Below are 18,155 nucleotides of genomic sequence, written 5' to 3'. Positions count from 1 at the left end.
ATGATGGCAAGTTTTTGAACAGTTGGAGTGAAGCATCAGAGGTACATTAGGAAGATAAATATGGCCATCTGTGAAGGATGACTTGGAAAAGTGATAGAGATTAGAGGCCGAAACATTCATTAGGGTTGTAATAATTCAGGGAAGAGACTCATGAAGGTCTGTATTGGGGTGATGACAGTGGGAACAGACAGGAGGGAACTAATATGAAAGTTGACTTGATAGGGTTTAGTGATTTATTATATGGGGAAAAAGAGGAATTCATGATGACCCTTTCTAGTCTGGGTCCCAGAATGGTGCTACCATTAATAGAAATGAGAAATTAGGAAGAAAATCACATTTAGGGGAAAATATTATAGATGTAGTATTGGCCATGCTGGGGCTTTGAGTTGCTGATGGGAAATTCAGGTACAGAGATTCATTAACCAGTTAAAGTTGTGGATCTGGAACTCCAAAGGGCTCTAGTTATAAGTTATTCTTATTTATGAATTATGAATTAAAATTGCTTCTTTTGGGCAGCACCTTAGCTTGGTTTGAGCTCTCTATATAGCTGGAAGCATATACAGCTGAGGCTCTTTACTGAAAATTAGGCTGTTCTTTCTCCCTATAAGCAAAGCTTTTATGATGCTTAATAAATGTATACCTTCATTTACAATGTATTAGACAACACACTTGCTTTTCAGATTTTTAAAAATTTAAGAACTGCTCCCCTCATTTTAATGCAAACTGATCTCTTACATGACTTTGGAAAGAAGTGAAATTTTAACTCTTTCTTGGTCTGTTCTAAAATAATAATGTTTTTATGCAATTTCTAATGAATGCATAGTAATGTGCTCCTATCTAGCCAGTTACATTACTTGTAGCATATAGGATAAAGGGAACAGGTTCAAATACATTAAAAATGAGATATTATACAGGAAGAATTGTATAAATCATGTCAAAAGAGAAATGTTTGGGGGAAAATATGAGTTGGTCATGTAATAAAAATAAGGTATAATCAATGGATGGTATGCCCCACTGATTTCCCCCCATGTCAAGGGAAGAAAGTTCCCATTACATTGGTTGGATTACTCCCTCACCACTGTGACAGATTTACAGGAGGACAAAATGGACAAAAGTTGGAAAGGATAGGCGTCCATGGGTTGCAATTTACATCATCAAAGGGCAGATCTCATACTACTGTGACACTGGAGACCCACAGCACAACTGAAGGATAGAAAAATGTGAGCAAAGACAAAATGGGTTAGTGGGATTTCCCTTCTCCCCTGGAGGTAATTAGCTTTCAATGAATATTGTGAGTAATGCTTATTTCATATGGACATCTGCCTAGATGGTTATTAAATTAGTAATTCCAATATGATGCAGCTATCTCTTATTATCTTATACTTACTGTATTAAACATTCCTTTCCTCTCTGTAGCTTTTGACACTGTTAATCACTCTCTCCTCCTTGACACTCTCTTCCCTCTAGGTTTTTAGGACACCACTCTCTCCTGGTTTTCCTTTTACCTATCTGGCTGTTCCTTTTCTATCTGCTTTTCTGGGTCTTCGGCCAGATCACATCCTCTAACCATAGATGTCTCTCAGGGTTTGGTCTTATGGTCTCTTCCTTTCCCCTTTATACTGCTTCATTTGGGGATCTTATTAGCTTCCATGGATTTAATAACCATCTCTATGCTCATGACTCTCAAATCTCTCTCTGATTTCCAGTCTCCCATCTCTAACTGCTTCTCAGACATCTCAAACTAGATGTCCAGTAGACATTTTAAATTCAATATGTCCAAAATAGAACTTGTCTTTTCCCCTAAACCCTCCTCCTTACCTTGCCCATTACTGCAGAGGGTACCATCATCTTCCCAGTCTCTCAGGCTTCCAACCTAGGAGTTCTCCTGGATTCCTCTTTATCTCTCACTCCCCATATCCAAGTTGTTGTCTAGAACTACTGATTTCATCTTTGCAATATTTTCAACTACTCTCAAATATGCTCCATTTTCTCCTCTGACACTGCCACTAACTTGGTGCAGGCCCTAGTCACCTCAAACCTTGATGCAATAGTCTTTTGGTGGGTCTGCCTGTCTCTAATCTTTGCCCATTCCAATCCATCTTCCATTCTGCCACTAAATGATTTTCCTAAAATGCAGATTTGATAATGTCACCTCCATACTCAGTAAACTCTAGCGACTCCCTGTTGTTTCTAGGAGAAAATACGAAATGCTCTGTTTGGCATCCAAAGTCCTTTTGTAACCTAGCCCCCTTCTACCTTTCCAGTCTTACCCCTCAACATATACTCTTCAATCCAGTGACACTGGCTTCCTGGATGTTCCATCAATAAGATATTTTATCTCTTAGCTCTAGGCATTTTCTCTGGCTGTCCACATGCTTGGAATGCTCTCCCTCCTCCACTGTAGCTACTTGTCTTCCTGGCTTCCTTTAAGACCCAAATAAAGGTACACTTTCTAGAGCCTTTCCTAAAGCCTCTTAATCTCAGTGCTTTTCTTCTTTTAGTTATTTCCCACTTATCCTGTACATAGCTTGTTTTGTATATAATTGTTTGGATGTAGTCTCCTCCATTAGATTGTAAGCTCCTTGAAGACACCGATTGTTTTATACCTCTTTTTGTATTCCCAGTGCTTGGTACAGTGCTTGGCACATAGTAGGTACTTAATATTGATTGCTACATTCAGCCAGATATACTCTACTAAGACCAACACTTGACTAACTCTGTTATTGAAAAACAAGAGGTTGCCTGAGTTACCACTCTAGGTAGGTTTTCAGGACCTCTCTCATTTGGAACTATGCCTTTTGGGATCTGTTTATGCCATAAACATCACTAAATTGACTTTTCTCTTTGATTTCTGTTGCTTTTGGCAAAAGCAGTGGGCAATCTTTTACTTTTATGGTTGCTCTGATTGGGAACATTAATGTTGTCTAGCCGTTTTGCAGTTATGTATAACTATTTGGGTTTTCTTGGCAAAGATAGTAGAATGGTTTTCCATTTCCTTCTCCAACTCATTTTACAGATAAGGAAACTGAGACAAACAGGGTTAAGTGACTTTCCCAGGATCACACAACTAGTAAATGTGTTAGGCTGGATTTGAACTCAGGACTTCTTGATGCTCTATCCACTGTACATGAGTATTATATATCCACAGCACATGAGTATTATAAAATGATTAGACCACTTCTAGTTCTTTTGCTTGTCATAACATGTGAATCAACTTGATTTGATTCAGATTTCATTGATTATTCCACAGTAGGCCATTATTGTGGTCAGAAAACTCCATAATGAATAAATGAATGAAAAATCATTTGTTAAAAAAATTACTTTGGGCCTAGCACTGGACCACAAATACAAAAGCAAAAAGAAAAAAAAATCCCTATCCTCAAGGGTCTTATATTCTAATGAGGTAGATGAAGCATTTAGGGGAGCCAGGGAGGGTATGGTGGGTGGGACAGTAGGAGAGTTGATTATTTATGTCTGGATTAAATAAATGGTAGAGTGGAATTGATGGGACTCGAAAGGTAGGACTGGGGAGGAAGTAGGTGAGGGGAAGGATATACCCATTGCTGTGAAAAAGAATTCTGGAGAGTGAGGAGTAAAGTAAAAGCTTGGTTATCTGGAGCTTTCTAGAAATGTTGGTTGTCATTCTGGAGAGCAATTTGGAACTATGTCCAAAGGGCTATAAATAAGTGCATACCCTTTGACCCAGCAATACCACTTCTGGGGCTATAGCCCAAAGGAATCACAGAAGTGGGAAAAAGACCCCTATGTACAAAAATATTCATAGCAGCTCTTTTTGTGGTGGCAAAGAATTGGAAGTCAAGGGTATGCCCATCAATTGGGGAATGGCTAAACAAGTGTGGTATATGAATGTGATAGAATACTACTATGCTATAAGAAAGGAGGAGCAGATGGACTTCATAATAACTTGGAGAGACTTATATAAACTGATGCTGAGTGAGGAGAGCAGAATCAGGATAACTTTGTACACAATCACAGACACATCATATGTGTGACGACTAACTTTGATAGACTGGACTCCTCTCAGCAATACAAGGTTAGAAGACAACTACAAGACTCATGATGGAAAGGGATATCCAGAGAAAGAACTACAGAGTCTGCAGATTGCAGCAAACTATTTGCTCTCTCTTGTTTGTGTTTTGTTTTTTCCCTTTTTCATTGTTCAGCCTGTGGTTATAATCCTTTACAACATGACTAATGTTCAACAGGAAGGTATTTGTAGAACCTATCTTTGATTACATGCTTCCATGGCGGGGAGGAGGAGGTGAGGGAGGGGAGAAAATTGAAACTTAAGAGATTGTGGAACTGAATGTTGTAAACTAAAAGTAAATAAAAAGACATCAATTTTTTTTTAAAAAGAAATGTTGGTTGTGGAGGGGCAGTCACTAATTAGGGGAGGAGGGCCCTAGGGTAGAAATTACTCTAGGGTGCCTAGGTGGTAGTTGAGGCTAGTTGAGTGAAAGGACAATGCCTGTGTGTTTCCTAAACTTTGTTATCTTCCCCCTGTGTCTAACATAGCACTTTGCATAGTGTGGGTGTTTAATAGATGTTTGCATGACTAAATAAGGCTAAGTCCATTTTTATATAGTATAGATGTATGGTGGGTGGCACATTTATCTTGCCCTCTACAGAGTCCTAATTATATTGTGGGGCTTGGTTTAAACTATGTTATAATGGGGCCTCTTTTTTGAGTATGGGTTGAACAAGAGAGGTTAGAATGGGATATATTCCAAATTTGAAATTCTGTGATTCTGGATAGGGTGTTCTTTTTTTTTTTTCTTCCTCTTAATGTATAATTGCTTTTCATATTCCCCCAAAATTTTAAAGAGCTTTTATAAATAAACCCATAGCTAACTATTTTTAAAGGAACATTTGAAACGAAACTGTTGCCAGTCCAGTAACTTTGCCTGAGGAAAAACAGTGTTATAGTTTTGAGTTCTTTTGTGTTGGAGGTGGAAAGAGAAGTCATATGCTCCTGGTTTCGAGGCTCCCCTCCCACGGAGTCACACTGCTGTTGATGACTTGGCACCAGCTGTCCATTGTTCTTCCTTAAGTCATTGATCAGATGGCCAGTGGGGGCAAGGCACCCTTGTGGGCCCTCTCCAAAGAGAGATGATGTCACTTCTGCAAAGGATGATTTAGATAGTGCCACATTAGTAGTATAGAAAACATCCTCTTATGCTATCCCTCTAGCGTGCTTTTATTTTTCCCTCAGTGATTTCTGGATATAGTCCTTTCTACGGCTCCTCTATAACAAAGAAAAACAATTGCTCAAAAACAACTCAAATTACGACCATGACTAACAGTATGTACTCATAGTTTCTCACCTGTCAGGTCAGAAGAAGAAGGTTATATTTCATTTTATGTTCTCTGGGACCAAAGTTGGTCATTACAATTGTTAAGAGTTGAATTTCCTTCGCTTGTCTTTTGTTTACATTCTTGTAGATGATGCGGATGTTTTCCTGCTTTTTGTGCCTCCCCCTTTAAATTTGAAAGCTGAATTCGGGTGATCAATCTCCTTTTTTGGTGTTTGGTTTTGAAGACAGGAAATGGAGAAATACAACAGATGTTTGCAGGTATAGCTATGTAGAAAAGACTTGCATATATACATCTCTTAAAACTATTTTAAAATGCAAGATACATAAGCTAGAATACAGAGAGTTTATAAAAGAAAAACAAAAGCATATCTCCAATTGTTAAATGGGTTGCTCATTGTCAACTTTGGTGGTAGGGGTGAATGGGAAGGATAAATCTGGGAAGATTCAATTTGGTAAACACTTAAAAAATAACCCAAGTGTTGTGTTGTTCTAAAGCAGAAGTTTTTAAGTATTTTATATCCCTGACCTCTTTGGCAGTCTGATGAAGCCTATGGATCCGTCCTCAGATAACTGTTCTTAAATGCATAAAATAAAATACTTTGGATTACAAAGGAAACCAATGATTTTGAAATAGAATTATCAAAATATTCATGGACTACATGAAATCTACCTATGGACCCCAGATTAATAGCTCCTGCTCTGAATTTTGTGAAGTCCTTTATAAATAGGATCTCACTTAATTCTCACAACAACGATGTGAAGTGAGTGCTATTTTTGTCCCCATCTTATCAGTGAAAATACTGCCAATACTGTGCTAGATGCTAGGGATTCAAAGAAGAAAAAAAACAATCCAAGTCCTTCTCTTTGGGGAGCTTAAAATGTAAGAGGGGAATGTGATATGGACTGAGATAAGTATAATACAAGGCAAGATAGGCTAAGGACAAAGAATGGAAGGGGCACTCTTTGAAGGCAGGGATGGTTTTGGTTTTTAAGAAATCCATGAATATTTGAAAGAGAAGGAGCAAATTCAGCTTGTAGGGAGTAGGAAGAAACAGTACTGAGCACAGAAAGAACTTTATGGATGGGACAATATCTGAACTGAACCTTGAAGAGAAAGAAAGATTTCAACAGGTACAGATGAGGAAAGATGAACTAAGAACCTGCTGAAGTGGTCAGTCATGCATGAATGAACCTTTCTGAGAGGTTGAGATTTCCCTAGAGAAATCTCTCTCTTTATTAGCATTTGATGAAAAATGCTGAAGCATTCCACATGAACAGACTGCGTATGTTGCTAGATGGAAGTCAGTTTTACAGGCCTGGGCAGGTATTGAACCAAACTTCTGCAAAGGGACACCCATTTGTGTTTTTTAAAGACAAAGTTGAATCTTTGCATTTGTCTCCTGAACTTAGAAAAATTCAGAATCTTCTGTAGGGATTAGATGGAGGCAGGATGATGAATCTTCCATCAATATTATCCATTTGGTCTGAGTATGCAGAAAATGACTTCTCAATGAAAATATTTACGTAATGTTGTTATTTGTGTAATGATAGCCATGTCAAATCATTAGCAATTCTGGGTTTTTTCTTCTCCTTGGGAATGGGAGGTGGGGTAGTTTCTTCTCATCCTTTTGAATTCTACTCATCCTTTTACGTACCACTTAGTTATCATCTCCTTTACAAAATCTTGTCTTTCTTCATTTCTCCAGTTTCTAAGAACTTTTCCTCTCCTTGGACCTCACAAAGCATTTTGTTAGCTGATCCTTGTGTACGTGGGTGATGCTCCTTGTTATAGGGATTTACATATCATATCTTCCTCTTGGACCATAAGAGACATCAGAACAAGGTTGTGTCTTACCTAGACCTTGTAGTTCTCTCTGTCTTCTTCCCAAGGTTTTGTACTCAATGGATTCTTTTTTTTGCTTTTTTGAAGGGGGGAAGGCAGGGCAATTGGGGTTAAGTGACTTGCCCAAGGTCACATGGCTAGTAGTGTTAAGTGTCTGAGGCTGAATTTGAACACAGGTTCTCCTGACTTCAAGGCCAGTACTCTATTAACTGTGTCATTTAGCTGCCCCTCCTCAGTTAATTCTTAATGTTGGCTGAATTGAATGGTGACCTCATCAAGATAGGGAAATCAAATTCTCTCCAAGGATCTGAGTACCCAGTTTCTTATCCAGGAAGGAGCAGACTATGACATTCTCTTTTGGATTGCCAGATCATGGATTTAGAACTAGAAGAAACCTTAGAGTCTAATCTCATTTTATAGATAAGGAAACTTGAGGGTCAGACTCTGGAAGAGTCTTGTTCAAGTTCATACAAGTGCTAAGTGAAAGAGCTGGGATGCTCTTTCTATTTCATAGCTCTCTTCTAATTTCCTCTTGCTGACATCTAGGATGACTGCAGAGAAACAGTAAGGCCCTTTTACACAGGAATTAGCAATGGAAATACCTTGCTCTTCTTTCCCTTGTCCTTCATCAGCAGGACTATTAAGTACTGGATGAAGAAGGTTTGCTGAGCCCTATAAAATCAGCATCTGTGGCCACTCTACTTTGACTTATGATTGGTTCTTGATGAACATTCCTGGATGCTGAGTTCAATCTTAATGATGCTCTAATTGTGCCAAGGAGCTTTTTGGATTCTTTGCAGATAGGGGAATTTGTTTAATATCATAGTGCTATCTTAATTGACCTACAAAGGGACTTAATGTCTTCATCATGACCATCAAAAAGCAGTTAAGCGTTGGTTCTTAGATGGCACAATACTGTTCACAGCAAGGGAACAGACATTTCCCCTGTGCCCAGATGTAATTTTTCACTTAGCTTATCACAAGCACAATTATTGGTATTTATGTTTGCTCTTGTGATTTTAGATGGCAATTTTCTGGATATTTTCAGGTTCCCCCAAAGACAGCAAATTAACAGCAGTGCAGATAGCCATCTTGGAGATGGTGTCATCAAGCAAGCACTTATTAAGCACATACTATAGTGCAGTATTTACGTACAATTCATTGGTTTGGAAACCAGGGATATGAGCACAAAAGTGAAAAAAAAAAGTCTATTTTACCTTCTCACTGACATGTAATCCTCACTTGATTTTTGGAAGATATATTGATGGTAGACTCTGGAGTCTGAGTATCTGAGTTCAAATGCTGCATATAATAGTAACTGTATGGCCTTAGAAAGATAATTTAATCTCCTTACACACCTTAGTTCCCTCATTTATGGAATGTCAGGATTGTACTAAATGGCATTTTTGAGGTCCCTTCGAGTTTTGTATTTATGCTCAAGAGAGCTTAAATGACTTGGTCATGGTCACACAGCTAGGAAGGTAGCCAGAGGAGCCCAATAGAAGAAGCAGATTTGGAGTCAAACACCCCAAATCACATCCTTCTCCCTGTGTCACCATGGGAGATTCATTTTACTTCCTGGAGGCTGTTTCCTTATTTACAAAATGGAGGAGCTGGACTGTACAGACTCTTAAAAGTTTCTTCCAGCCCCAATTCTGTGATCTCACTGTAGCATGCCTAATGATTAGATGAAAATGAGAATCATATAAGCAAACTCGAATTTCTGTGTTTGATTTATAATTTTTTAGGGTAAGGGAGCAGTTTTGCAAGTCCTTAAGGATGCTTTTAGTTTTTGTTTGATGACAGTGATGGTAGTTGACCATGAGGTGACTGTGGCATCTCAGTTATAGTCTTTGCCTTACACATTATTGTGGTCTAGAGTCAGAATGTGGAACTGTAGAATTGATCACTTCCCAAACTCAACTTGTGTTTGTCCTTCATTCTTGAAGACATCAGGAAAGTGATGTCTTCACTTGCAAGGGAACTGGATTTAAGTGAAGCTGGGCTGGGCAAAGTCATCAGACTGACTTTTTCCTCTACAATTGAGTCCAGTGGCAAGACATTGAGCAGGACTGCGGAGGCCATATGGCTCAACGAATAAGAGCACAGGCCCCAGTGTCGGGATGACCTAGGGATCAAATCTGGGCTCAGATACTTAGCACCCACCCAGAAATAACTGGCCGTGTAACCTTGAGCAAGTTACTTACCCCCAATTGCTTTAAAAAAAAGACATTGAGCAGGATTACTGTAGATCACCCAATGCAGTGGGCAACCTTGACCTTTCCCAGGTCTCAGTTTTTCTGAGAGAACACCCAATCAGTCATTAAGGCTGGGTAAGAAACAAGGCAAAAAAAAATGACCTCTTTTACCTACTTAAAGAAAAAAACAAAACTCAATGATCCTGTGAGGCTTGGGCTGGGGTCTGTTGTTGGCTGATGTGTGAGAGCTGGAGTGATCTGGGTTTAAGGCATGGTCAAATAGCTCCATCTGAATCCTAATGGCTTTATGAAAGCCTGATTTTTCAGTGCTATATTTCAAGAAATCTGGCCTCAGACACTTACTGTGTGACCATGGGCCCAAACCCTACTACTGAAAAAAGGGAGTCCCACAGAGGTCAAATGATTTATGCCACACTGCTGACAGACCCACCACACACTAACCTACGACTTGAGGTGGAGGTGAACATACTTTAAACACACACAAGAACTTTCTCTTTGACAAGCTAAATTGACCTTGATGTTTAGTTGGGTTTGACTTTTTGTGACCCCATTTTGAGTTTTCTTGGCAAAGATACTGGAGTGATTTTTCATTTCCTTTTCCAACTTGTTTTACAGATGAGGCAACTGAGGCAAACAGGATTAAGTGACTTGCCCAGGGTCACCCAGCTAGTAAGTATCTGAGGCTGGATTTGAACTCAGGTCTTCCTGACTCTAGACTCAGCACTCTATCCACTGTGCTACCTACTCTGCCAACCAGCTAAATAAATTATCTTAAAGAATATGATTTTATTAAAACTAACCACATAGAACAATTAACCACCCGACTCAGTAATCTTTAAGTATTACCAGTTATTGATTAATGTAATCCTGATTTTATTCTCCAACTTGATTAGCATCCTAAAAAAAAATATCCTATGAGAATCTTAGCAATACCATCAGGCCAAATCAACCTAGTGGGAGTGGTCACCCAAGGCTGCCCAGGGTAGTTACAAGGCGACTGCCTCTCATTATTAGTGAGTATGATCTCAGGTCATCTCAGTGTTGCTTCTAGAACTTTCTCCTGTTCACCTTGGGATTGGTTTTGACCTATTTAAGTGCTCCTTGCATGTTTCTGTTCTTTAATTTGGTGAAATCAGAGCTTAACTTTGGACCTTGACTTCCCTAGATCTTTGGAAAGGCCTACCATTGATGAGCACATATGCTGATTTGCTCTGTACTGGTCAGTGGTCCCTCCTTCTGCATGTTACCAGAAGCAGTACAACTCCAAGATTCTGCCCACTGCCAGAAGTTCTTTTTCTTATAGTTCTCTAATTTCCATTTAGGGGGCCCCAAAGGCTTTGATCTTCTTTCAACAATAAAAACAAGTATTTACTACTGTTAATAGCTAACACTCATATAACACTGTATGCTTATTATCTCATTCCATTCAGATAATAGCACTGTGAGTGCGATTATGATCCTCATTTTAGATGTGTAGAAGCTGAGGCCAAGAGAGGTTAAGTGACTTGCCCACAGTCATGCTATTAAGTATCTGAGACAGGATTTGAATTCAGAAAGTCCAGCAGTCAGTCTCTGGGGTGTTGTATGACCTAGTTGCCCTATACTTATTGAGTACTATGTGGAGGCACAGTGCTAGGCGCTGGGGATAGAAAGACAAAAAACAAAAAAAAACAAGTTCTCCCCTCAAAATTATATTCTACTGGGATAGTATATTGGAGCCCCAGGTAGCCCCTCACATCTCAGACTCCCTTGGGCAGTTCCAAGAGTATTTCTATGACTTATTTTAATTTAAAAATTCTTTATTAAGAGAGAAAAGGTTTTTTTTTCTTTTGTATTTTTCTCTCTTTTGTCTCTGTCCCATGGTATCCACCAGATGCCAAAAAGGGGAAATTTGTCACATCAGCCTGTCCCCACACTGGCAGTATGTATCTCTGTGATTAGCATTTTCTGAATAAGAAGTAGTAACTATATGTTTTCCTAGTAAGACAGACAGTGTCCTTCTCTTGACAGGTATAATCAACTTCCAGGTATTAGAAATATGCATATAATGCTATTCCTCTGGAGCTAAGGTTGGCCTCCCAAACAATTATCCTGCCTGCCTGGATGGTGTACATTGCTAGGGAAAGGTAACCTACTTAATTAAGCAGGTGGTCCACAGAAATAATCAGGCCCATGTGCACTAAATGGAAAACCTTGGTCCACCACAAGGTTATGGTCAGGGCCAGCTGTGAAACTAGCTCTGCCACTATCTTGGGATGGAAAAAGAACACAGAAGAGCAGCTGGTTAGGCAATACAGCTGGTATGCATTCCCAACAGCTAGTGCCCATTGTGAAAGGTAAAGAGCTTGGTCAGCTTCAGGGATGCTACTTATAATAGACACTGATATTTATGTATCATTTGAAGCTTGCATAGTTTTTTTTTTTTTCTTTTTGGAAGGGGCAAGGTAGGGCAATTGGCAATTAAGTGACTTGCCCAAGGTCACATGGCTAGTTTTTTTTTGTGTGTTAAGTGTCTGAGGGCGGATTTGAACTTAGGTCCTCCTGACTCCAGGGGGGTGCTCTATTCACTGTGCCACCTAGCTACCCCTAAATCTTGCATAGTCTTAAGAGGTGGGTAGTACAAGTATTATTATTTATATTTACGAGATAAGGAAACTGAGACACTGAGGGGTTAAGTGACTCATTCAGAATCATAGAGCAAGTTAGCAAAGGGAGTAGAATTCAAACCCAGGTCTCCTGATTCCAAGTCTAGAACTTCCCCCAGTTATGGGGCACTGTCTTTCCATGGCTCTGATACTGGAGGCAGGATTGAGACTAGGGGATCCCTCTAGATTTGGCTTCTTCCTGAGTAATGATAAGTTATTGGGGATCTGGACTGAGCTGGTCATATTGCTTAGAGGTGATAACCACAGATTAGAACCAGGCCCACATTAAGTGAATTTAGCTCTTGCCTCAGAATGTGACTCTTAGACTCCTCTACCTCACATCTATCAAATTAGCAAAAATAATTAAAAGCAGTAAAACTCTTTATTAACGAGATTAGGCAGGAAGACACACTAAACAATCATTCTTAGGCAAATTCCATACTTGTAAACTCTTTTTTTTTTTGTAATCTTGGGGGATACAATAAAAGTTATAGACATAATCATACTCTTTTACTCAACAATTTCATTGTTGGAAATAGAGCTTGAAAGTGTTCTCGAAAAAAAAAAAGCCAACAAAAAAACCATTTGTCCAAAGATTTTTCATAGCATCATATATAAGCATAAAAAACTGGAAACAACTTAAATGTCCAACAGTGGCGGAATGGTTAAGTAAATTGAAGTACATTGATGTAATAAAATATTATAATGCAATCAAGACTGATGAGACTGAGAAATAGAGTGAGTGGGTGGAGAGTTTTGTGTACTGTCCAATTCCTTGGCTAATAGGCAGTTCTTAGGGAGTGGCAATCTCTGTTTGCTGGGACACTGGGTTCAGGGAGGGAGTTCCCAGGGTGCGGGAATACCAAATCTAGTGCCAGTCCTGCTTAGCAATTCATGGACTAAAGAAAGAAGTGTTCCCTGATACTCAACCCTGATAGGGTTGAGATCCACAGGCCTTCCATTCAGATCCTGAGTCACTGTGCCAAGCTCATTAGGACAGTGGTGTGGCTGCTGAGGGTTTTAGTCCTGGTTCTGGACAAGATTTCATGTACTAGGAGAATCACCCACTATAATTTACCAAAAGGAAAGACTGGACTCCTAAGTCACTCAAGGGCACATTTATTGGCACCACACCTGGCAGTGGGCAATGGGGATAGCAAATGATACAAATCAGTGAGGGGAAGAGGGTAATGAGCCAGGGGAGCAACATTGCAAAACTGTAGGTAATGGGGAGGGAGTAGAGTTTCCCCTGGCATATGCCAACAGTGGAAAGCATGCTTAATGCTCCTGGGGTGAGAGATATGTACCCTTGATTGGAAGGGGTCTTTAAGGCTTTGCTACTGGTGGAAGTCATGTCCCATCAGCGATTACAGTCTAGGTTCTGGGATCCCAGTGGCTGGTTTTTGGGTTGATTGAACCTGGCATTTCCTAAGGGTTTCTTGTGGGCAGGGCTGCTCTTTTGTGCCCATTTTTGACCATTTTCAGATGGATAGAGTGCCTTTGTCTTGCTGGTTACCAGGGAAGCTTATCACAGGACAGCATAGTAGGGATCTTGACTTGTCCCATTCTCCACAGGAACATGTAGAACAGACTGAATAAAAGAAGTGCAAGGAGGCCTGGGGCCTAATATGTCTTTGGGGGGTGTATACCATTCACAGCACACTAGCATCATTGGACTGTACAAAAATGAATTGGCCTCTGGAGTCAGGAAAATTTGGGTTCAAATCCCACCTTTGACACTTATAGACAAATCACTTAACTTCTTTGCCTTCATGCAGTTGTCTAGGACTAGATGTGGCAGAAGAGTTGTTGATTTTTTTTGTTGGTGGAAGGACTGGACTGGACTGAAAAAAAATGTCACAAGGAATACCAAGAAATCTGGAAAGAACTTTATGAAATAAATCATATGAAAAAGGCTGAACCAGGAGAATGAAGTATATACTCACTGTGATCATAAGGGAAAAGTAAATGAGAATGAATGGACAAAGACTTGTGATGTGGACATAGAAGAAACTACCGAAATTATTTCATATTCTACATGTTGAAATTTATTAATTTAGATGGTTTCTGTGGAAGTTTGGATATTTACACTCATGTTCAATGTCATTTTTAAGAAAATAATTAAAACTAGTTGACAAAGATATTTCATTTGCATGGTCTTTGGGTATATACATCCTTGAGACAACTTGTCTCCTTACTTGAACAAAGCAAAAATTCAGCAGAAAGCTCCAAATGCTCATAAATAATTTAAAGTAGTTTTAAAAAATCTTAAATAATGATCATATAGGTATTTGGCTAATATCAAGGATTTTAAAAATCATTAGCATTCAGGAAATATTCAGACCTACAAAAACACTTGGTATCGGTGCTGCCACACATAGAATACACTCTTCTGAAATTCGTCCAAGAAAGCTAACTTGTCTATCTGAATTGGTTCCTAATTAGTGGAGTAGAAGAGTGCTGGTTTTGGAGTTGGGATGACCTGAGTTTGGATACTGTCTCTGACATGGTGTGACCTTAACCACGTCACTTCCCCTCTCATGGCCTCAGTTTCCTCTTATGTAAAGTGAGGGGGTTGCACTTAATAGCCTCTAAGTTCTTTCCAGTTCTAAGTCTATGGGGCAGAGCCCTCCTTGATGGAAACCTTCCTGAAGCAGTAAAACTGAGCAGAATCAACTTGTAGGTTTGTTTGGAAACACCTCAGAGTAGAAGACAGTCTAGTACCATCTTTTGAATCCAGGTGGCTTTTTATCATTATGGCTATACTAAAATGTGTGAAATGTTCTGATAGTACTTGGATAGCATCTTTGGTATGTTGAAAAGAGTTGGATTTGAGGTCAAGAAATCTGACTCCCTATAGGTTGACCACATGTAAGTCACTCTATCTCTAATCAGCAGGACTTGAATCCAGGCTTTCTGGTTTCTGAGACTGGATTCTCTACTATACCAGGCAGCCTCTCTAAAATAGCAATACTATTACCTATACAAGGTACAGTGTGGTGGGTAGAGAGCCAGACTCCAAGTCAGGAAGACCTGGATTCTTTCACACATAGCGTCAGTCACTTAACTTTCTGCAGTGCTCTAGGAAACTTTCTATGATTGTAAGTGGTGATCTGCATTGCTTGAGAAAATTTCCTCATTGAAAATTCCCTATTCCAATGAATATATAGACAGCAAAAAGACCCAAAACCACCATTTATGTTACCATATTCAAAGGATAATTATTAGGAAAACTCTTTGTAGATCTCTACACTTATAACACTATAGAAATTTGAGTTATTTTCCTTATCATTGTGTTAGAAATATGTTCCTAGTTTTGTCAACACAAGGTTTGACATACTTAGATTTGTAGGGTCCAACTTTGTTTCTTCTGTGGGCATCATAGTGAACTTCATTGAAATGAGTTTAGACATTTATTAAAAAAAATTTGGGGGTGGCTAGGTGGCATGGTGAATAGAGCACTGGCCCTGAAATCAGGGGGACCTGAGTTCAAATTCGGCCTCAGACACTTAACACATACTAGCTGTGTGACCTTGGACAAGTCACTTAACCCCAATTGCCCTGCCCTCCCCCCTCCAAAAAAATTATTTTCCACACTTCAAGTTTATGGATTAGATATTAATTTATTATTAATTAATATCAATTAATTATTATTAATATTATACATCATATGTAATATTTGACATGTATTACATATCATAGATATTAATTAATAGATAGGTATTAATAAAAATAAAATATTAAGCTACATTAAGCTTCTGTTTTAATTATTTTTTCCTATGGCAGAAGAATCAGTGTAGTTGTTCTCTCTGATGATACAGAAAACAACACACTGATGTGTAGTTTCATACCCCATTCCACCCCAGTCAGAAGAAAAAAATGGATGATTAATTTTTGATATGGATCCAAATACTTGCACAAAGGTCTGTAGTAGTTATGGGGTAGGTGGGGAGGGGAAGGGAAGGGGAGAAGGAGGACATCAGCTATTTAGACATCTGTTAAAGATCTCTTCCTGTTAAAAATACAACTCTTATAACTTTTTGACCTGCCTTACTGGAAATCTCCTCTTTCAGGAAGGAAGTAATGAGGGAAACTTCTCTTATGGACTTTATTCTGACCAGTAAAGATGAAGTAGTTGGTGAGATAGAATGGGAAACTTGGGAATCAGGGGCTATTTCATTCTTGTTTTTTTTCATTTTTCTTTTTGGAGGGCAATTGGGGTTAAGTAACTTGCCCAAGGTTACACGGCTAGCTTTTTGTTTTTCTTTGTGTGTGTGTGTGTGTGGGTGTTAAGTGTCTGAGGCTGGAACTGAACTAGGGTCCTCTGGACTGTGGGGCCAGCACTTTACTCACTGCCCCAGCTAGCTGCCCCAGGGACTATTTCATTCTAAAATTCACATTCAATAAGGAGGTTATCTGGTATAGCCTAATATGTTTAATATCAGGTCAAATTTCCTAAAAATTAGAATTAGAACTGTTTAGAAAAGGAATGAGCTGCCTTAAAGGGTGGAGGGGGATAGAAAAACAGGAAAGTTAGAAGAGGGTTGTGAGTTCCCTTCTCCTAGAACTTTTCTAAGAGAGGTTGTCAGGGAGTATCTTCCGTTTGTGAGAATCAGTCTTTTGCAAATTTATTTATTTATTTAAGCCCCCCCCCTTTTTTTTGGATGGGGGAAGGTAGGGAAATTGGGGTTAAGTGACTTGCCCAAGGTCACACAGCTAGTTCTCTTTGTGTTAAGTGTCTGAGGTCGAATTTGAATTCAGGTCCTCATGACTCCAGGGTCGGTGGTCTATTCACTGTCCCACCTACCCGCCCCAGTCTTTTGCAAATTTAGTAATTTATTTCTTTTTATAGTTGAAAAAATCATCTAATAGATTATGTATTAATTCTACATCATTAGTGATCACTAATAAAGTTTTAACTTCACAGGTTTGCTTTAAATATCATAAGTCTTATTTTATAAGAGATCAAAAATCAGTTAGCACATTGCTCTGATAAAAGCACAATATGTCATTTTAATACAGCTTTTAGAATCATAGTATAAACACTATAGTATAGAAGTAGTTACACAATTGTTATTTATAATAGAACTAAAAATTGGAAATTAATTCAAGTTCCTTATAGAATAAAAAAAATGAGAGCTGGAATGGACCTTATAGATTTTCTAGTCCAAACCTCTCATATTACCCATGAGGAAATTGAGCCCCAAGAGGGAAGGAGACTTATCTAATGTCATTATGTAGTAAAATCTACAAGCATTTAAGTGCTTACAAAGTGCCAACCCTGGACTTAGTCCTGGGAATACAAGAAATACAAAACCCCTACCCTCAGGGAGCTTATGCTCTTATGGGGGAAGATAGCACATAGTAGAGAACTGAAAAGTGGGCCCTGGGGAAAATAGCTATGTCGGGTCATGGTGGAGAAGTTTGGTGATGCATAATTGGAGCCCAGAAAGGAAGGAAAGAGTAAGCATAGCTGGCTTGGGCTCTTGCTCCTGGAGCAACTCACAAGTTAGGAGGAAGGGGCCCTAGCAGCAGAGGCATATTCCAGGGTGAGAAGTCGGGGGGAATGATAGAAAAGTCCAGAGAGTCAGGTAATAGGTAGCTGAGCTGTGATTCAAACCTAATAATTTAATTCCTAGTCCATTCTGTCACTCATTACGAATGTACTTCTTGGAGACCTCTGCTTATCCAAGGGCAAAATTTGGATACCTTTACTCCTGTCAGAATAACTGGGAGCTATTTATGCTTCTTCCTAAAGTAAAAGTGCTTGAGTATGCATTTCTTCTACTCTATTTTAAGCTGATGAACATGAAAGCTGTACTGTATTTCTTTTTTTCCTAAAGTTGTTCCTTCCTACGCCTCCCAAACACAGATTATCTTTTGTCTAACCTCCATTTTTATGAAAGCAAAATAAAATGAAGGTATCATAAAAGATATATTTTGGGGTTTAGAGCAGACTAATGTGTTGTTGAATATTTATAGGTAAGACAAAAGATTGTAGTGCCTGATATTGCATCTTCTATAGGGAACAGGGTTAGGAGGGGTAAGACCAGTAATTTAGGGGGTGATCAGGGGAAAAAAAAGCACCAATATTCTTCCAGTGATATCATAT

At 39.0% G+C, this 18,155-nt stretch overlaps 1 protein-coding gene across 1 annotated transcript in view; it reads left to right on the top strand.

Annotated features, from left to right (window-relative positions):
• The window catches only part of SH3GL2 (SH3 domain containing GRB2 like 2, endophilin A1), a 248,132-nt gene that overhangs the window by 9,069 nt on the left and 220,908 nt on the right, over positions 1-18,155 (top strand). The gene's annotated exons all lie outside the window — the stretch shown is intronic.

The sequence above is a fragment of the Petaurus breviceps genome, unplaced genomic scaffold (assembly GCF_028583685.1).
Source record: "Petaurus breviceps papuanus isolate PSGF00001 unplaced genomic scaffold, PetGlider_PUasm1.0 187, whole genome shotgun sequence".
NCBI lineage: Eukaryota > Metazoa > Chordata > Mammalia > Diprotodontia > Petauridae > Petaurus > Petaurus breviceps.
Note: the sequence above shows the minus strand (reverse complement) of the source record. Positions and strands in the feature narration are given on the sequence as shown.